Source organism: Cricetulus griseus, chromosome 2 (genome assembly GCF_003668045.3).
Source record: "Cricetulus griseus strain 17A/GY chromosome 2, alternate assembly CriGri-PICRH-1.0, whole genome shotgun sequence".
Classification (NCBI taxonomy): domain Eukaryota; kingdom Metazoa; phylum Chordata; class Mammalia; order Rodentia; family Cricetidae; genus Cricetulus; species Cricetulus griseus.
In genome coordinates, this window is record NC_048595.1 from 441,513,488 (window position 1) to 441,535,391 (window position 21,904).

The 21,904-nt window shown below is 43.7% G+C and overlaps 1 protein-coding gene across 1 annotated transcript in view; it reads right to left on the reverse strand.

Annotated features, from left to right (window-relative positions):
- Nucleotides 1-21,904, reverse strand: part of Asb18 (ankyrin repeat and SOCS box containing 18) — a 66,030-nt gene that overhangs the window by 16,178 nt on the left and 27,948 nt on the right. The window lies entirely within an intron of this gene.

Here is a 21,904-nt window from a genome sequence, read left to right on the forward strand (position 1 = left end):
CAGGCAGAGTCACCCATGCCTACAAATGGAGCTGTTTGTTCTGATCCCTTCTTCCTTCACCAAACTGTGTGCTTTGGCTCTTTGCAAGTTTCCAGTCTCCTGTGGTTTCTGAGTTCCATGGGAGATTGCTTCTTCCCCCGAGGAGGACGGATTATGCTGCCTCTCAGCTCACCAACTGAACTCCAGATTGCCTTTCACCCCCAGACACCTATCATCTCACAGGACAGCGGCTTCCTCAGCCGCTCTCCTGTTCTCTGGGAGCACTCCCCCACACCTCACCTTTCGCTGATGGCTGGTGGGACCTTACTAGATCTGGCAGCCTAGCCCTCTGGTAGTCTGCCATCTTGAGAGGGGGGAAGTAGCCACAGACCCTCCCCCAGTTTGTCTCTGGGGGCTCTGAGTCTCTGGATAGTGCCACTGAAGATCACAACCCACTCAATCTGTTGGCACTATTCTCCGTCTCTGCCCTAGTGGTCACTAAAGACGTGGCTCCTTGACTTTCTCCTTTCTGTTTGGTTTCCTTCCTCTGGCTATGCCGTGGTAATTGCCCTGTCTCCATTTCCCTCTGTTGAGGAGCATATGGCCATCCCCATCTTTTAACTGTCACTGGTTCTTCTCCACCGGGCTGCCGAACTCGGCTAGGGGAGGCAGGACCCTCCTTGGAGACTGGCTCTGGTCTCAGCTGACCCATCTAGATCATCACACAGCTCCCTACTTGCAGTCCTTAAGCCCTCCAATCCTAGCCTGTCTCCTTTAGGGACACATCATTACCCACTCCCCACCCTCCTGGACAGCGCCTTCTTTAGCTACCTCAGCACGCTACTGGAGATCACAGGTCACTGGACTCTGTTGGCCGCCACCCCTCTCCATCTATTGAGGAGTCTACCCCAGCTCCACTGGGGCTGCTTTCAAGAACTCCAACAGTGACATCTGTTCCTGAGCCTGCTGGGATCAGTTTCCACATTTGCTCCTTCTGTTTTCCCATGTCTGCCCCTTCCCATCACCTTAGATCCTCAGGGGAGGGCCTGTTTCTGCCCTTTGGGGTTTCTGTATCCTCCTCCTTCCTTCCCCCATTGCGTCTAGCCTCTCAGCCTGGCTGATGACAATCACTTGAATACCCTCTTCTCACCCCCCCGTCTGCTGTTTGAGAGCCCCCCATTTTTCTAGAATATTCAGGGGTCTCCTAACTTGTCTACTTTTGGACTACCAAGCTCTGTGCAACCCGGAAAGAATTCTTTGTGGTGTGAATGAGTCAATGGATCCACACCTGCTTAGGGCCCTGCCTTTTCCCTGGGCCAGCTCCCTTGAGCCTCACCATCGTTCTTTGCCAAGGCTCCTCCTACTGGGTTTCAGTTCTCTCTGTCCAATGATAGACCCTAAGATCATCCTGTGGTTGCATGCCCCCATGCCTGTGTGTGCACTTGCTCCAGGGATTCACCCACACGGCCTCCAACTTCCCCTGTCTTCCTTTCCTCTTCTTGGCACCCCCAGGCTGAAGGGCTGCATCTCTGTATCGTCCTTTGCTTTGTGATCAAGCAGGACGTTCATCACAAAACCGGATCACTGCATTCCCAATGAGTGCTGGCGCCTTTGTCTCTTGTCTTAAAACTGTTGGCTTCTTGTGTGTAGAAAGTGTGTCTGACTGTTGGGTGTAGTGCTGTGCCTAGCTCATTATCTGTATTCCCTGAAAGCCTGTTGAACAAATGCGTCTCGCTAACGACCATCGTTCAGCTCTCTGTTGCATCGCTGCTGATTTTCCTATTATTTACTTAACTGGGGCTCTGATCCAGATCATCCATCCAGGGTTTGGGGGCTGACAGACGCTGCCCTGAAATGCATTTCTATTTCTTCCTAGGGACTCTCAGTATTTTTAATTCTCCCTTTGTGTTTCTCTTGCCTCCGCATCAGCAGTATCATGAGAAGTGGTCTGTCTTGGGTGAAAGATCTTTACAAACAACTACAGTGTGATGTGAAGCATCCTTTGGGAAGAAGGTACCCAGCTAAGAACGGATGCAAATTTTACAATCAGAATGCTTCGCTTTGCTTCCTGCCTGGCTCTCTGGGAGGAATTTTGAACGGTGCAGCGGGAGGTTAGAAATCAAGGGCTCTGTCTCATTTTGTCACCGAGCCTCGAAAACATTACAAACATTTTTTCCTACTTTTTTTTTTTTTTAAAGCAGCACAGCCTCAAAAGAAAGATATCTACCAGGAAGAGTCCTTGGCCTGATGGACTAATGGCAGGTTGCTATTTGCTGCACAGGGAAAGAATGGGGACACTGGCCTACACTCTGGAGGGTTGCAGATGCCCAGCTTTTCTGTTTTTAATGGAGAGCTTAATAGGCTAACCCTTGGTGCTTTATAATACTGGGCAGCGGCTGGAGATGCAGAGTCACAGGCTGGAGAGAGAAGCCACAGGACAAATTGACGGGGGCATGTCTCTCTCAGCATAGGTCAGGCGGTCATTAAAAATGAAGGCGTGCTAGCCTAGGTAATGACACACACAGATCTGCCCCATGGATGCATGGAACCATCACTCTACAAAGCACAATGGCAGTACTGTCTTTAAAAGCCACTAGTAATGAACGTGTTTGAGGGAAGCCTGGAATTGCATAGGGCAAAGTGGGGTTACCTCAGCAGGGGGCTGCGGTGATGAGGGGCTTCTTCTTACTGACATATTTTCAAAATTTCTAACTCAAGTTGGAATAACAGCCTGATATGAGAGCAACAACTTATGCTGTCAACCACAAAACTACCCCGCCCCCATCAGCCCCAGTAGCAGCTGGATTATAAGAAGCTTTCCAAGCTTCCAGAACACTTTAATGGTTTCCAATGATGCCTATGACAGAAGCAGGAGTTTGGGAATGTAAGTGTGACAGGAGGAAAGAAGAGGCCTCATGGTGTCAAAGAAACAAGTGACAGTTTGGGGACTTTCTGCCTCCCACCCTGGGACGAAACCATTTCTTAAACACTGTAGCATTTCCATGTCACCTCTGTGGTTGTGGTGGTTTCAATGAAAAAAAAAATGTCCTCCATATGCTTGTCCCTGGTTGGTAGGGCTGTTTGGGGGAGATTGTGGGAGTTTTAGGAGGTGGAGCATTGTTGGATGAAGAATGCCGCTGGAGATGGACTTTGAGAGTTCACAGATTCCCCATTTTCAGTTTGCTCAACTGGCTTCCTCCCTGTAGCTGAGATGTCATCTCCTGCTCCTGTTTCTGCTGACATACCATGCCATCCTCACGACATGGACCACCCCCCTCTCTGGATCCATAGGTCTGTGAGCTGCCTTGATCGTGGTGTTTTATCACAGAAACAGCAAACCACTGATACAGTGGTCCAGTGCGAAAGCGTCACTCATGCCTTCAGAGGTCTGAGGGGAGCATCACTGGGGCTGAGCCCTGAACGCTAAGCTGGGACTTGGTAAAGGAGCCTTCTGCTAGCCTGATAGACAGGCAAAGTCAAGGGTCTGGGTGTGTGTGTGGGGTGCTGTTACCTGTGGCTCTCAGAACACTGACTCCTCCTCACAAGCCTTAAGACACTGCATGGTGTCTGCTACAAAGAAACTTGGACACTCACCCCTCTCCCTTTGCCCTATCTCAGTCCTCATCCTTGTCTTTGACAATGACTGCAGAGATAATGGCAGCTGATCCAAGGTCTAGGGGACAGTAAAAGACAAAGCCACTTGACTAAAGGCAGGAATGACTAGAACTAGGTCCACCACCCCACTTAGCATTCCACAGAGCATGGCTGTTATGGCTCACCCTCTGGCAGAAGGTCCAAGCCTTTCCCTTGTCCCACCCCTTCACTCACCTGTGCCCAGCCTGCCTGCCTGTTCCTTCTCCACGATTCCTGCACATTCCATTCAGGTGGCTCCAGAGAGTCCTCATCTCTGCCTCATGGTTACCTTGCTTCCACAGAGCCCTTAATGTGGTACCCCTGCCCTCTGGTCCTAGGTTGGAAAGTCTTTTGGCATCATCAGCACCTTGGTTTTTTTGAGTATTTTATTTATTATTTTAAGTGTGTGTGGTCCAGGGTATGTATGTGGAGACAAGAGGACACCTCTATAGAGCCAGTTATCTTCTTCTACCTTTCTGTGGGTTCCCAGAATGGAACTCAGGTTATCAGGCTTGAGTGACAAGTGCCTTTACCACCAAGCCATCTTGCTGGCCCATGCACTTTTTAAAAAAATTGTACTTATTCACTGCCATATCTCAGTATTGCAGATGCAGGAAGCTTAGAAGAAGGTCATGTAGCCAGGAAGTGGCAGAGCAGAGTTCTAGATTGTTCCATCTGCCTTCCAAGTTCTCAGTTACACCATCCTCACTGCTCCATCTTCCCATTGAGTACCAGATTGGTACTTTGTGGCCATGTTTCTGCATGTACAATGGCTGTCCTGGAGTATTATAATGGAGCTGAGGATTCCTATCACCTAGCATTTCCACTGTGTGTCTTCTATGCTTAGGTTGCCTAAACAGTCTTTAGCACAGTGATGTCATAACAAGTGGGTAGCCCAGAGTGGCCTGGCCCATCCAACCTAGGAATGAGGTAGGTTACTCCATTAAGGTTTGTGTATTACAGTGTGTACATGGCTATGCAATTGCTTTGTGATGAACTATAAAATAGTCCAATGATGAGTTTATCAGACTATATCCTTGCTACAGGTATGCCTTTTTTTTTCTGAGAAGAGTTTCTCTGTGAAGCTTTGGAGCCTGTCCTGGAACTTGCTCTGTAGACCAGACTGGCCTTGAATTCACATAGATCTGCCTGCCTCTGCCTCCTGAGTGCTGGGATTAAAGGCATGTGCCACTAACACTGGGCTGAGGTGTGTCTTTATAATTTGTTTAGCACCTTTTATGAGCTGGAGAGTTCACTGGGCACACTCCCTAACTCCACTAAGAATTTAAGTGTGTGTGTGTGTGTGTGTGTGTGTGTGTGTGTGTGTATGTGTAGAAGCCAGAAGTCAGCTGCAGGTGTCTTCCTCTACCACTTGGATTTGGAGACAGGGCTCACTAAAAATGCAGCTCACCTATTGGCTGGGTTGTCTGGCTAGTGAGCAGTGGGAATCTACCCATCTCTGTTGCTCCCAGCACTGGGGTTACAGACAGATGTCACCACATCTGGCTTTTATATGAGTGATGGGGATCCTAACTTGGTCCTTGTGATTGTGGCAAGGCACCTTACCCACTGATCCACCCCCCTGAAAACTAAGCTTTGAAAAATAATTAATTGGCAGGACCCATGCCTGATACTGCTCAGGTGACCATGAACCTGAGACTTGATAGGCTATGGACTTGGGGAAAACCAAATGCTGTTTGTTCTACTAAAATATAAAGCAACAATAAAAGTACTCCTAATAGATCAGTCTCTTGCTCAGCCATTATCAGAGAAGCGTACCCCTGCAGTAGATGGGAGCACATATAGAGACCCACTGCTGGACAGTGTGCAGGCAGTGAGAGACCTTGGAACACCAGATCCTACATGGGATGTCTTCATCAAAGTTCTCCCTTCGGGGCTCAGGGGACTTGGTGGAAGAGAAGGCAGGAAGACTGTGAGAGTCCGTGAGGATAGATGACACCAAGGAAACAGTGCCTCCCAGACACATGCACGGATGGACTCTCAGACAGTGGTAGCATGCAGAGAGCCTGTGCAGGTCGAAGCCAGATGGGGTCCCAGTACTGAGAAGTGGATATGATCTCCCATCCCTGGCCAAGAAGCTACCTCAAACTGGTAACAGCTTGCAAAGGAAAAATTACTTGTCTCCAATGGAGTCTCACTGGGTATATAAACCACACTTAAGGGCAGGCTCTATGCCCAGCAGTAGGTGGCCAACTCAAAATGAGCTTAATGGTATTTGAGGAGATTTTAATTTTTTATTTTTCTTTTTTGTCTCATAATACTTTTTCTGGGCATTTAAAAACTCCTTGCTGGTCCTTTGTATTCATATTATGGTTTCTGATTTTGCATTTTTATGGGTTTTCTCTGTGGCTATGTGTCTTTGCCTGTGTATATACTTCATGCACTTTTTCTTCCTTTTTGGTTTGTTTTATTCTATTCTGTTTATTTTTATTTGCCCCTTTTTTTTCCTAAGGAGAAAGAGAAAGGAGCCGTGGAATTGGATGGGTAGGGAGGTGGAGAGGATCTGGGAGGAGATGGGAGAGGGGAAAACATGAAAATATTGTGTGAAAAAAATCCATTTTCAATAAAAAATTAATTGATTCATTTAAAAACACATGCCATGTTCTTTCAAGACAAGGAGATGTGTTTCTTGACACAGGGCATTGTGGAAATTTCTGGGCTAATATTCTGACTTGACCCTGAATTCAGCGTGTGGGGAAGTTAGGTCTTTCCTCTGGCATCTGGCTGTAGGACAGGCCAGAGCTTGCATTGTACTCAGTCCTTCCAGACACCCTCCTTGGTAGATTCATTCTCCCTCGGGTGTGGCCTAAAGCACAGGAATAGGGGATATGGTGGTGACCTGGGTCCCAGTATGCTGGGTGAAGGAGAGAGCCAAAGGTATCAGAGTGAGAGGTCAGACAAAGGCAGGGTGGGGAGAAACTGATAGTGAAAGGAGACTGAAGAGTTCTGAGGCGAAAGGGAAATACATAGGTCCTGAGACTGCACCTGAGTGGACTTGAGAGAAGAATCTACTTGGATAGCCGCTGCCTCTAAGCCACTCCTCTTCCTGTCACCCAGTCACCACTGCCATAGACAGCTGCTATTCTGGTTTCTCCCACACTGTCTAATTTTGTCTTTCTGAGACTCTGTCATGGTTTTGGGCCTGTCTTTGCCCCTACGTCACTTTGCACATGAAATGAATTTCTTGCTTTTACTGTGGAGTCATATCCAATTGCACAGATATACCACGTTTTAAATATGAAGATGTCTGGGTGTCTTGACTTCCTGATTATCCTAATAGGACTGCCATGGTCAGTTTTGTATATTTCTTCCTGTGGACATGAGCCCTCATTTTCCTTACCTAGAGCCGGAGCAGAGGATGACAGGTGGGTCCATATTTAATGTTATAAGGAAATGGCAGTTTTCCAAAGAAATTTTATTATTTCACACACCAAAAAAGTGGTGTAGGCAAGTTCTAGTTGCTTTACTTTCTCACCAACATTTGCCATCACCAGGTTTTGTTTGTTTTGAATTGTAATCAGCATGAAATGTAGACTATTTTATTGTGCTTTTAATCTGCATTTCCTTGACAACCACCAATACTTAGTATCTTTTATGAAGTGTCTCCCAAGGCTTTGGTCCAGAGGTAAGACCTGGTTTCTAGATGCTACTTGGGAAGTGTACTGTTTAGTTTTGCCAACTTGACACAAACTAGAGTGAGGCATTTGGAAAAGGAACCTCAACTGAGAAAAATGCCTCCACCAGATTGGCCAGGAGGCAAGCCTATGAGCATTTTCTTCTTCCATGATTGATGTGGGAAGGTCTAGCCTTCCCGGGTCCTGGGCTGTATAAGAAAACAGGCCAAGCAAGCTGTGAGAGAAAGCCAGTGAGCAGTGCTCCTCCGTGGTCTCTGCCTCAGTTCCTGCCTCTTGGTTCCTGCCTTGAGTTCCTGTCTTGACTTCCTTCAATGATGGACTGTGATCTTTTAAGCTAAGGAGACCCATTCCTCCTCACGTTGGTTTTGGTCAGCATTTTATCACAGCCACAGAAAACCAAGTGATACAGGGAGAATCAGAAAGCTGAGGACCCCTGTCTGTGATGCTCTTAAGGGGAAGCTCAGACAGAACCTGTGGTGGGATCTGATTGGATACTAACCATGGAGATGAGCAGAACTACTTTGGGGCACAGTCAGGATTCCTGAAGTTGGCACAGGAGAGGTGATTGTTCAGCATTGCCCGCCAGTGCTTGTTCGTCTTTGGGTCCTGGCTTTGTCAATATTCCTGTTGTTGCCATATTGGCACAGCACCAACCCCCTCTGTGCTTCAGTTTCATAATCTTCAGACTTGGGGATGGTCATGTCTTTTAGGGCCAAGAAAGAAGGTTCTAGGAAATAAAACACTTGCAAGTATTCAGGAACGACAGAGTTCTCTAAACAGCAAGCCATCAAGTGGGGCAATCTGAGCCTGATTTCTTGCCTGCTTAAGGCATCTTAAGATGCCTTAAATTTGAGCAGGATCCAGTGAACCCTGACACTGCCGAGGCACCGGTGGCAGTTCCGCCTCCATCCACTGGCCCAGGTAAGCCAGGGGCTGTTTCCGGTTCTGGTTAAGCAGCCCTGCTCGGAAACATCTGACACCAGGGGTCTGCTCACTGGATCCGGACTCGGCAGTGGGATCCAACACACCCAGACACTGCCAGGGCCCTGGTAACAGTGCCACCTCCATCCACGACAAGAGGACAGACATCAGAGTATTGGAACAGTTTTGCATCTACCAGAAGGGAACCTTGGTTCCATACCCATCAGGAGAGGAAGAGACTCCTGCTACACCCACCAGAAGAAAGGAGGAGAAGAGGACAATGTAAAAGCACATTCAACAACAGAAAACCCAATATGACACCACCGGAGACTAGGAACAATACACAAGCAAGACCTTAACATCACAATGCAGATGAACCAGAAGAGAATGACCTTAAAAACATCTTCATGAAAATGATAGCGGACCTCAAAGAGGACATGAGAAAATCCCTTAAAGAAATGGAAAAAAAAACAAACCAAAAAATACAAGATATCAACAAATCTCTCAAGGAAACAGTTCAACACCTAGAAACTAAAATAGAGACATTAGAGAAAGCACAATCTGAAGGAATGCTGGAAATAGAAAAGCTGGGTAAATGATCAGGAACTACAGACTCAAGCATAACCAACAGAATACAAGAGATGGAAGAGAGAATCTCAGGAGTTGAAGACTCACTAGCGGAAATAGATTCATCAACCAAAGAAAATCTTAAGTCCAACAAATCCCTAACACAAAATATCCAGGAAATATGGGATACCGTGAAAAGACCAAACCTAAGAACAGTAGGTACAGAAGAAGGTGAAGAAATCCAACTCAAAGGCACAGAAAACATATTCAACAAAATCATAGAAGAAAACTTTCCCAGCCTAAAGAAAGGCATGCCAATGAAAATACAAGAAGCCTACAGAACACCAAATAGACTGAACCAAAAAAAGGTCTCCTCGCCACATAATAATCAAAACACCAAACATACAAAATAAAGAGAAAATATTAAGAGCAGCAAAGGAAAAAGGTCAAGTAACATATAAAGGCAAACCTATCAGAATTACACCTGACTTTTGCATGGAAAGTCTGAAAGCCAGAAGGTCCTGGATAGTTATTCTACCTATACTAAGAGACCATGGATGCCAGCCCAGACTACTATACCCAGCAAAGCTTTCAATCAATGTAGATGGAGAAAACAAGATATTCCATAACAAAACCAGATTCAAACAATACATATCTACCAATCCAGCCCTACAGAAAGTTCTGGAAGGAAAACTGCAACCCAAGGAAGTTAACTACAACCAGAAAAATATAGGCAATAGATAATCCCACTTTACCAACAGCCAAAAGGAAAAAGGGATAGAATCCCACACATAATTTCGCCACCATCACCAAATCAAAAACAAACAAGAATGAACAATCAATGGTTATTAATATCCCTCAATTAATGGTCTTAACTCACCTATAAAAAGACACAGATTAGCAGAATGGATAAGAAGACAGAATCCATCCTTTTGCTACATAAAAGAAACACACCTCAACTTCAAAGACAGATGGTACCTAAGAATTAAAGATTGGGAAAAGATTTTCCAATCAAATGGACCCAAGAAACAAGCAGGGGTAGCAATCCTAATATCCAACAAATTGGACTTTAAAATCAATCAAAAGAGATGAAGGAGGTCACTTCCTACTCATCACAGGAGAAATCCATCAGGATGAAGTCTCAATTCTGAACATTTATGCCCCAAACACAAAGGCATCCACGTTTGTAAAAGAAACATTACTAAAACTCAAATCACACATAAAACCGCACACACTTATAGTAGGAGACTTCAACACCCCACTCTCACCACTGGACAGGAATACTAGACAGAAACTTAACAAAGAAACAAAGGAACTAATAGAAGTTATGGCGCAATTGGACTTAACAGATATCTATAGAACATTACATCCAAATACAAAACAATTTACCTTCTTCTCAGTGCCACATGGAACCTTCTCTAAAATTGACCACACACTTGGCAACATAGCAAACCTCAACAGGTACAAAAAAATTGAAATATCCCCATGTATCTTATCAGACCACCATGCTTTAAAGTTAGAATTCAACAACAACATGAATTACAGAAAACCTACAAACTCATGGAAATTAAGTAACACCCAATTGCACAATTCCTGGGTTGAGGAAGAAATAAAAAGATTTCCTAGAATTCAATGAGAATGTGGACACAACATACCTAAACCTATGGGACACGTTGAAAGCAGTGCTAAGAGGAAAGTTCATAGCGCTAGGTGCCCACATCAAGAAACAGGAGAATATCACACTAGAGAATAACAGCACAACTGAAAGCTTTAGAACACAAAGACGCTAATAAATCCTGGAGGAGCAGATGCCAGGAAATAATCAAATTGAGGGCTGAAATCAATAAAATGGAAACTAGGAGAACAATACAAAGAATCAATATAACAAAGAGTTGGTTCTTTGAGAAAATCAGCAAAATAGACAAATCTTTATCCAAACTTACCAAATGTCAGAGAGTGAACATGCAAATCAATAAAATCAGGAATGAAAAGGGGGGCATAACAACAGACACAGAGGAAATCCAGAGAATCATTAGGTCATTCTTCGAAAACCTATATTCCTCAAAATTTGAAAATCTAAAGGAAATGGACAATTTTCTGGACATATTTCACTTAACAGAATTAAATCAAGAACAGATAAGCAACTTAAATAGACCTATACCCCTAATGAAATAGAAGCAGTCATCAGAAGTCTCCCAACGAAAAAAAGCCCAGGGCCAGATGTTTTCAGTGCAGAATTTTACCAGAAATTCAAGGAACAGCTCATACTAATTCTCCTCAAAGTATTCCACACAATAGAAGCAGAAGGGTATTGTCAAACTCATTTTATGAGGCTTCAATAACCTTGATACCCAAGCCACACAAAGACACAACTAAGAAAGAGAACTACAGACCAATATCTCGCACGAACATTGATGCAAAAAATTCTCAATAAAATATTGGCAAATCGAATCCAAGAACACATCAGAGAAATCATCCACCATGATCAAGTAGGCTTCATCCCAGGGATGCAAGGATGGTTCAACATATGAAAATCCATCAATGTAATCCACCATATAAACAGACTGAGGAAAAAAAAAAAAAAACATGATCATCTCACTAGATGCCGAAAAAGCCTTTGACAAAATCCAACACCCCTTCATGATAAAGGTCTTGGAGAAATCAGGGATAACAGGAACATACCTCAACATAATAAAAGCAATATACAGCAAGCCAACAGCCAACATCAAATTAAATGGAGAGAAACTCAATGCAATTCCTCTAAAATCTGGGACAAGACAAGGCTGTCCACTCTCTTCATACCTTTTCAATATTGTCCTTGAAGTTCTAGCTAGAGCAATAAGACAACAAAAGGAGATCAAGAGAATACAAATAGGAAAGGAAGAGGTCAGACTCTCACTATTTGCAGATGATATGATAGTCTATATAAATGACCCGAAAAACTCTACCAGGGAACTCCTACAGCTGATAAACACCTTCAGTAAAGTGGCAGGATACAAGATTAACAAAAAACAAACAAACAAACAAAAAAACTGTAGCCCTACTATATACCGATGACACATTGGTGGAGAAAGAAATCAGAGAAACATAAAATACCTTGGGGTAACATTAACCAAAAAAGTGAAAGACCTGTACCATAAGAATTTTGAGTATCTAAAGAAAGAAATTAAAGAAGATACCAGAAAATGGAAAGATCACCCATGCTCTTAGATAGGTAGGATCAACATAGTAAAAATGGCAATCTTGTCAAAAGCAATCTACAGATTCAATGCAATCCCCATCAAAATCCCAACACAATTCTTCACAAACCTTGAAAGAACAATTCTCAACTTTTTATGGAGAAACAAAAGACCCAGGGTAGCCGAAACAACCCTGTACAATAGAGGAACTTCTGGAGGCATCAGCATCCCTGACTTCAAGCCCTATTACAGAGCTATAGTCCTGAAAATAGCTTGGTATTGGCACAAAAATAGACAGGTAGACCAATGGAATAGAGTTGAGAACCCTGATATTAACCCACACACCTACAAATACCTGATTTTTGACAAACAATCCAAATCTATACGATGGAACAAAGAGACCATCTTCAACAAATGGTGCTGGCATAACTGGATGAGGAGATGTAGAAGACTACAGATAGACCCAAGCCTATCTCCCAGCAGAAAACTTAAGTCAAAATGGATCAAAGACCTCAACATAAATCCAGCCACAGTGAACCTATCAGAAGATAAAGTGGGGGGCTGGAGAGATGGCTCAGAGGTTAAGAGCTCTGACTGCTCTTCCAGAGGTCCTGAGTTCAATTCCCAGCAACCACATGGTGGCTCACAACCATCAGTTATGAGATCTGGTGCCCTCTTCTGGTGTGCAGATATACATGGAAGCAGAATGTTGTATACATAATAAATAAATAAAAATCTTAAAAAAAGAAGATAAAGTGGGAGATACCCTTGTATTAATTGGTACAGGAGACCGATTCCTGAACATTGCACCAGTAGCACAGACACTGAGATCAACAATTGATAAATGGGACCTCCTGAAACTGAGAAGCTTCTGTAAGGCCAAGGACACAGTCAGCAAGACAAAACGACATCCCACAGACTGGGAAAAGATATTCACCAACCCCACATCTGACAGAGGGCTGATCTCCAAAATATACAAAGAACTCAAGAAGCTATTCTCCAAAACACCAAACAATCCAATTAAAAAGTGGGGTACAGAACTAAATAGACAATTCTCAATAGAGGAAACTAAAATAGCTGAAAGACACATAAGATAGTGTTCAACATCCTTTGCCACCAGGGAAATGCAAATCAAAACAACTCTGAGATACCATCTTACTCCTGTCAGAATGGCTGAAATCAAAAACACTAATGACAGTTTATGCTGGAGAGGATGTGGAGAAAGGGGAACACTTCTCCACTGCTGGTGGGAGTGCCAACTTGTACAGCCACTTTGGAAATCAGTATGGCGACTCTTGAAGAAAATGGGAATGAGTCTACCACAAGATCCAGCAATTCCACTCTTGGACATATACCCAAATGAAGCACATTCATACAACAAGGACATCTGTTCAACGATGTTCATAGCAGCACTATTTGTAACAGACAGAAACTGGAAGCAGCATAGATGCCCCTCAACTGAAGAATGGATAGAGAAAATGTGTTACATTTACACAATGGAGTACTACTCAGCGGGGGGGGGGGGGGACAATGGAGTCTTGAAATTTGCAGGAAAATGGATGGAACTAGAAGAAACTATTCTGAGTGAGGTAACCCAATCACAAAATGACAAACATGATATGTACTCACTCATATGTGGATTTTAGATGTAGAGTAAAAGATTACTAGCCTACAATCCACACTGCCAGAGAAGCTAGGAAACAAGGAGAATCCTAAGAGAGACATACATGGTCCTGTGGAGAACGGGAAAGGGTCAAGATCTCCTGAGCACATTGGGAGCACAGGAAGGGGGGGGAGCTAGGAGAATGAGAAGGGGAGGAAAGGAGGGATGCAGAGGTCATGAAGGAGCAGGAAGGTTGAGTCAGGCAAAGAATAGAAGATAACAAGAATGGAGATACCGTAATAGAGGGCAACATTTTAGGTTTACAGAGAAATCAGGCACTAGGGAAATGTCTGGAGATCTACAAAGATGACACCAGGTAACAATCTAAGCAACAGAGGAGAGGCTACCTTAAATTAAATGCCTTCCCCTGGTAATGAGATTGATGACTGACTTATATGCTACCCGATAGCCCTCATCCAGCAGCTGGTGGAAGTAGAAGCAGACACCCACAACTACTCACTGAACTGAACTAGAATCCAGTTGCAGAGAAGGGCGAGTGATGAGCAAAGGGGTCTAGACCAGGCTGGTGAAACCCACAGAAACCTGAACATCGGGGAACTCTTGCTCCCCATACTGATAGCTGGGAAACCAGCATAGTATCCAGACCCCAGGAATATGGGTTTCAGTGAGGAAACCTCGGAAATCTAAGGGACTTCCTGTAGTAGTTCAGTACTTATCCCTAGCATAGGTGTGGACTTTGGGAGCCCATTCCACATAGAGGAGCCCTGAGCCAAGACACACGGGGGTGGACCTAGGCCCTATCCCAAAGGATATGATAGACTCTGATGACACCCTATGGAAGACCTCACCATCCAGGGGGAGCAGAAAGGATATGTGATAGGTAAGGTTTTAGTTGTGGGGTGGGGCGGTAGGGGAGGAGGGGAGGGAGAAGGGAACTGGGATTGTTATGTAAAACAATCTTGTTTCTAATTCAAATAAAAAAAATCTGCAAAAAAAAAAAAAAAGATGCCTTAAATTTGTGGTAACTGAGACTTCCTTCCTGTCTACTAGGTGGGCACAGGAGTGGCCTTGACTGGATTAAGCATTGCGCCTACAAGCTGTGGGCGGGGCTTCTGCTGCTAGGCAGGCTGCTGGTGCTGGAGTTCCCTATGAACCACCATCGCCGCTGGAATCCTGAGCAGAGCCCTTTGCCTGTTTGTTATTTTGCTTCAGAGAAAGAGTGCAGCGGCTTCTCCATATGTGTAGGCCCCACAGCCACAGATTGAAGTGATTGTGGATTGCAAATATTTGAATACAAATTGCATCTGTCCCGAGCACGTGCAGAACGTCCCTAGCCATAGTCACTAAATAATTCAGCACGCTGAGAGTTTACACAGCACTTACGTTGCGTTAGGCATTCTAAGGATCTGGACGTGGTTTAAAATATACTGGAGGATGTTTGTGGTTTCCGTTGACATTTGAGGCTGTTCCATATATCGGACTTCACCATCCTCAGATTCTGGGCACCCATGGATAACCTGGCACTAACCCTGCATGGATACTGAGGAATGCCTGCATGCCATTGCCCTCCCCTCATATAGTCCCACCTGCCGGGCTAGAACTGGAGCAGAATTGCTTAATGATTTCCTTCAATGGTTTCTGCCCCCACCCCTCAATCAGCTGCTTTCACAGGTCCAATTCTGACTTATGAATTATCTTTCACTTAGTCGAACTGACACACCTGGAACAAAAAAGCGAGCCAGCGTGCTTCTTATTAATATCTGTCACAGAGGAAGCAAGTCATCTTGACTTTGCTTCAATCAAGACATGGCTAGCCAAGAACAAGAATCAGGGCTCTGGAAGTCATCAATGGTTTTAATCGCTAAGCGTAAAAAGAAAAGGGTGGATAGGGTCAAGGGGGGACTCTGGTAACAAACAGGGCGAGGCTGGCATGCAGCCGGCAAGGCGGGGAACAGAGGAACTTTACTGGGAGTTTTCTTTTTTGGAAAAAAGTCTCTTCAAACAGCCACTAGATTAAAGGTCTCCTATCCCTTTTCGTGTGCTGAAATTCTGAATTCTGAAGCTTGCTGGTTGGAAGGAAGCACAGATAACTTTTCTAAAAAAATTCCAAGAACTCAGATACTCAAAGGTTTTCAAGTCCTGTGCCCATGGAGAATTGCTGACTGAAAGGGGATGGGGGGGGGGCGAGCTGGGTCCCTTGGTATGGGGACCATTGTTAGAAGAGCGAGGGAATGAAATGCCTCCGTATGTGGGTCAGCGACCTTCTTGCTACTGTGAGGTTAAAAAAAAACCATTAAGGATGACCTAAAATTGACTATGTATAAAAGATCCCAGAGAAAGTAGCTCTTCCTTGTCAAAGTGACAATGTTTATACTCCCTGAAGCCAGACCTCCTTAGAGTCCCTCCTGGAGGAGGAGTTTTTGGAGCAGAAAAGTCTGGTCTCACCCCCAAGTCCTTTCTGACATCTATTAACTTTTTATCCTCAGCGGTAGTGGGCTACGTTATCGTGGAGGTGTGCGATAGAATCCGCCATCATTTTCAGGTTCATCGTTGGCATTGGAGGAGCTCTAAGTCAATTGTTTCATAGTTCTGCCTGAATTTCTGGTTTAGTCATCATTTAACTTAAACTGCCTCCCCCACCCCCATGCCAAGGATTTAAATGATACAAGACTCCCAAATTAAGTGGTCAGAGGGAAAGGTTCACACAGAGAGAAATGAAAGAGATTTTAGCTAACATCATTCTGTACTGAGACGTGTTCAGAGCGCATACGGAACAATGCCTTAGACCTGCATGGTGCTTTAAAAACCGGTTGGACAGGATGCTAGTTTCTGTCTAGTGCAAAAGCTGAGCAATGCTACTGGCTGGCATGAGGACTCAGGCTCTTATGAACTAAATGTAAACTATTGACTCATCATAAAGGCTGCTCTCAGGGCTCACAGTGTTTTCTGCTCTGAGTAGGTCCTGCTTTCTCAATTCTTTTTATTCTTTAATTACTACTCATATTTACATATCCATCCCCCATTCCCTCGCCCTCCTACACTCCCTTGTTCCCCACCAACCTCCCCAACCCATCCCCCATTCCCAGGGATAGTGAGGCCCTCCACAGGAGACCTTCAAAGTCTGTCATATCATTTGGGAGAGGGCCTAGGCCCTCCTTGCTGTATCTGGGCTGCAATAGTATCCCTCCATATGGAATGGGCTCCCAAACACCATTTGTGCTCTAGGGTTAAAGACTGGCTCCACTGTTAGAGGTCCCATAGACTGTCTTGGCCTCCTAGCTGGCACCCACATTCAGAGAGCTTAGTTCGGTCCAATGCTGTTTCCCCAGCTTATGACTAGGCTCTCCATGCTCTCAGTAGGTCAGGTCAACTGTTTCTGCAGGTTTCTCTAGTATCGTCTTGGCTCCTTTGCTCATCCCTACCCTCTCTCCACAACTGGATTCCAGGAGTATGGTTCAATGCTTAGCTGTGGATGCCTGTTTCTGCTTTGAACAGCTACTGGATGAAGGCTCTAGGAATGGTAACCAAGGTAGATGCCAATCTCATTATAGGGGAAGGGCATCAATGGCATCTTCACCACCACTGCTTGGATTCTTAGTTGGGGTCATCCCTGTGGATCCCCTAACATTTCCCCTGTGCCAGACCTCTCTCCATACCTGGACTGTCTCCCTCTATCAAGGCATCTCCTTTCTTGCCCTCTTCTATTCCTCCCCTGTCTCAGTCCTCTTGTTCTCCTCAATTTTTATTAAAATATTTTATTTCATTAAATATTAAAATAGAGTATAAAAGAAACCACCTTTTAATTTAACACTTATTTCAGGTTCACAGGGGAGGTGTCGAGGCAGGACAAAGAGCTCACAAATTCCCTTTATCTAGCTCTCCCTCAAGTTAAAATCTTGTATTTAATGGGGACTATGTCACCAGTAGGAAACTAACATTGGTACAATCTGATGAACTCATGGTAATAAAAATGGTGGTTGGATTTGACTCTCCCACCTCATATCCATGTTCACAAGGAACAAACAAGGATCCAATCTAGGGTACCATGCTGCATTCAAGTTCTCTAACTTTAATTCTGAATAAGATACAAGTAAATAATACATGTGTTCCCTTAGAGGTATGGTAAATACTAGTGTCATTGAATGAATTATATTTTCTACTGGAATATGCTGTACTTAGGAATTTTGTTCTTGACAAAGAACATTCCAGCAAACAAAAGTCACAGATGACCAACAAATGTATAGAGTAAGGGAAAAAACAATAAAACCCCAAATGAAATGGAAATAGTGCTTCAATCTCCATGAAATAAATATAGCAATTACACAAATGATGGGAAGACTTGCTGAGAATGTGGGTGGAACCATCCAGTAAGTGTGGACTTAAAATGAGGAAGTGGGTGGAGCCAAAAGAGGAATCCACCCTCCCTCCAATGAACTGAGTAGCCTTATCCACCAGGCTCTTGTTGCCATAGAGTTCTGTCTCACCTCAGATCCAAAGCAATGGAGCCAGGTAACCATGGACCAAAAGCCTTTGACACCATAAACCCAAATGAATCCTTCTTCCCCTAAGTTGTTTATTTCAGATATTTGTCACAGTGATGGAAGGTCTACTAAGACATGAAGTCATGATGGTCAACCCATTTCAGAATTTGATAAGTACAGATTGCTTAAAGTGACAAACCAATAGGAATTCCTGAATCTGGATGCGGAGAAGAGCAGCTTTCTTACTGAAGAAATGCAGGTTATAAGGCAGTGGATCTGTGTGTAGGGAAAAGGAGGAAGAACAAAAGAGGAAGAAAAGGAAGAAGACAGAAGAATAGGAGGGAGTGGGAAAGAAGAAAGATCAAATTGTTGGCTCAGAATTCTTTACCAGCAAAGATGCCTTTCAAATACTCAAAAGAAACAACTGCTTTCAAAAGCAAACACTGAAAACATTCAACAGTGGACTCTCAGCACAAGGACCACTGAAGAAAGTCAGAGCAAAAGGAAAATGATAATAGACAAAGTCCTGGATTTCCACAGAGCAATGAAAAAGAAAGAGTACCTGCATAAGTAAAAGTAAAAGCTTATTTTGTATTATGTCAACATATTTAGCAGATAATTGACTGTTGCAAAATAATAGCAATGCAGTGTGGGACTTAAATGTATAAGTAAAGTGTATGATACCAATAGCACAGAGGACAAGAAGAGATAAATGGTTATATACTGTCATGTGATTTTTGTAGTATGCATTAGTATTGCTTGAGGTCAGACCAAGATAAGGTAAAAATGTACAGTGCAAAACCCAAATGGAATCACTGCAATAGCACACCAAAATCATATTTATTATAGAATGCCAAATGGAGATAAAATGAAAAGACAGAAGATACAAAGAAGACAGGAGATACAGAGAATGAAGAATAGATTTAAGATTTAATTCGAGCTTGACTAGATTAAAAATTACATTAACTATAAATGACTCAAACATCTAATTAAAAAGCAAAGGCTTGTGGGACTGTATAAAAGAAATCAAGATTCAATTGTAACTTGCCTGTAAGAAACCCACTTAGAACATGAAGTTAAAAATTCAGCCTTTAGTCCCAGCATTCAGGAGACAGAAGCAGGCAGATCTCTGAGTTTAAGGCCAGCCTAGTCTATATATTGAGTTCCAGGAAAGCCAGGACTACATAGAGAGACCCTGTCTCAAACACAAAACAAAACTGAAACAAAAACACAACTTCATAAGCTGGGCATGGTGGCATATGCACATTATCTCAGTACTTGGGAGATGGAAGCAAAGGAATCAAAAGTTCAAAGTTATCCTTGGCTATATAATGAACCTGTGTCCAGCCAGGATATGTGAGACTCTGTCTGTAAACAAACAAACAAATCAACAATTAAAGTTTGAAGTTTGAAAGTCAACATCTATCTTAATATGTCCTTTATTCTCTCTCTTGACCATGGATGGGCCTTTTGGCTTGCTTCTAACAAATACTCCATGGGAAAAGAGACAGGAATTTTTTTTTCTGCCAGTACATCAAGAAAATTGAGACTCTTCCCTTGCTAGAAGACTCTGTTGTCTTCTCAACTTGCATACTTTGATGAAACAAATTGCCACACTACAAAGGCAAAGCTTATGGCTGGAATGTTTGTGTGTCTCCAAGAGTCACCGTGAAATTCAGTCCTCAATGGAAAAGTACGAAGAGGAAATGGATGGATTTAGAGAGTGATTAGGTCTTAAGGTCTCTATGGTCACAGGTAGAAGTGATGCTTATAAAAGGCCTTGAGGGAAGTGACTTCATTGCTCCCGCCTCTTCTCCCTCAAATGTCACATGAATATGCAGCAGCAAAGTTCAATGCTGGAAGCAGGCGGAGTCCTCACTAGACCTGCATCTGCTGGTGCCTGGAGCTTGAACTTCTCGGCCTCAGAACTGGGGGAAATAAATATGTATGATTCATCAACTACCCAGTCTAAGACAGTTTGCTGCAGCAGCCGGAATGGACTGAAGTGGTGAGGAACTGAATTCATCACAGCCAGTGAGAAATGGGGCCCTCCCAACCCAACGGTCCTTAAGGAACTGAATTCTTCCAGTAACCTCACGGGCTTGTTCACACTTGTTCTTTAGCTGGCCATTCGGTTGAGACCATAGGTCTTTTGTTGTCTACTGTGCACTCTTTTGAGAGGTCTGGAAGAAGAAAACCTGATAAAACAGTGGCCAAACCCCTGGTCCCCAGCAGCTGTGAGGTAATAAATGCATTTTCAGAGAGTTAATTTTAATTTTATGTGTCCATGTGAGTATCTGTATGCTTGTCTGTCTTTGTACCACGTTTACGCCTGGTGCCCTTGGGGATGAGAAAAGGACATTGAGTTCTCTGGAACTGAAATTAAAGATAGTTATGAGCCACCATGTGGGCTCTGGGAACTGAATGAGATTTCTCTGCAAGAGCAGTCAGTGTTCTTAGCTGCTGAGCCACCTCTCCAGCCTTTAAATGTGTTGTTTTTAGTCTGTTCATGCTAATTTGTTACACAGTAGTAATAGAGCTATGAAATGTAAAATGCTAATGGTAGTCAAAAGAGAACCATATTGTTGTTAAAGTAGCTATTTTAAATGATTTCTTTTTCATTTTTTTAATTTTTGAAATTAAAATGTAATTATTTAATTTCCCCCTTCTCTGTCTTCCCTCCACTTACTCTCATGTATCCATTTCCACACTCTCAAATTTAAATTCATGGCTTCTTTTTCTTTAATTGTTGTTTAATAGATACAGAGAGGGAAAGGGAGGGAGAGAGAGGGGGGTCTAAATATATAACTATAACCTACTCAGTCTATATAATATTACTTGTATGTATATAATTTCAGGGCCAGCCACTTGATATTGAAGAACCACTCGGGGGGGGGGGATCTCCCCTAGGGAAGACTATTTTTCCTGCTCTCAACATTGTAAAGTAGCTATTTTGGAGCTGGAGAGATGGCTCAGTGGTTAAGAGCACTGGCTGCTCCTCCAGAGCTCCCTAGTTCAATTCCCAGCAACCACATGGTGGCTCACAACCGTCTGTAATGGGATCTGATCCTGGCATAATGTCATACATGCAGATAGAGCTCTCATACATAAAATAAATACGTCTTTAAAGTAGCTAGTTTTCAATATCAGACAAGATAGACTACAGACCAAAAGAGATTACTAAAGATTAAGAATGCCATTTCATTGGGGCTGGGGAGACGGCTCAGTGGTTAAGAGCACTGGCTCCTCTTTCAGAGGACCCAGGGTAAATTTCTAGAACCCACATGTTGGCTCACAACCATCTGTAACTCCAGTCCCAGGGGATCCAATTCCCCCTTCTGGCCTCTGTGGGCATGGCACTCATGCAGTACACAGGCATACAATCAGGCAAACTGTCATCACATGTAGAGAGTTTAACTCCCTCTTCAATAACCCGAACCAGGGAGGTGAGTCAGGTGCACAGAGGTACAGACAGGCCTGGGGGATTTGATGCTATTGACTTTCCTAAAGTGCTGCATCTCACAACTGCCAAAAGCAGATTGATCTTTGAAGGACATGAGGGCATTTACTATAAGAGACATATTTTGGATTATAAAATAAGTCTCACCAGTTGTTGGTGGCACACGCCTTTAATCCCAGCACTCGGGAGGGAGAGGCAGGCGGATCTCTGTGAGTTGGAGGCCAGCCTGGTCTCTAGAGCGAGTGCCAGGATAGGCTCCAAAGCTACACAGAGAAACCCTGTCTCAAAAAAAACAAACAAACAAAAAAATAAGTCTCAATGAATTTATACAGTCATGCAAAGTAAAATTTTCAAACACCTTTGATTAAGTTGAGAGGCAGAGGCAGGTGGATCTTGTGAGTGTA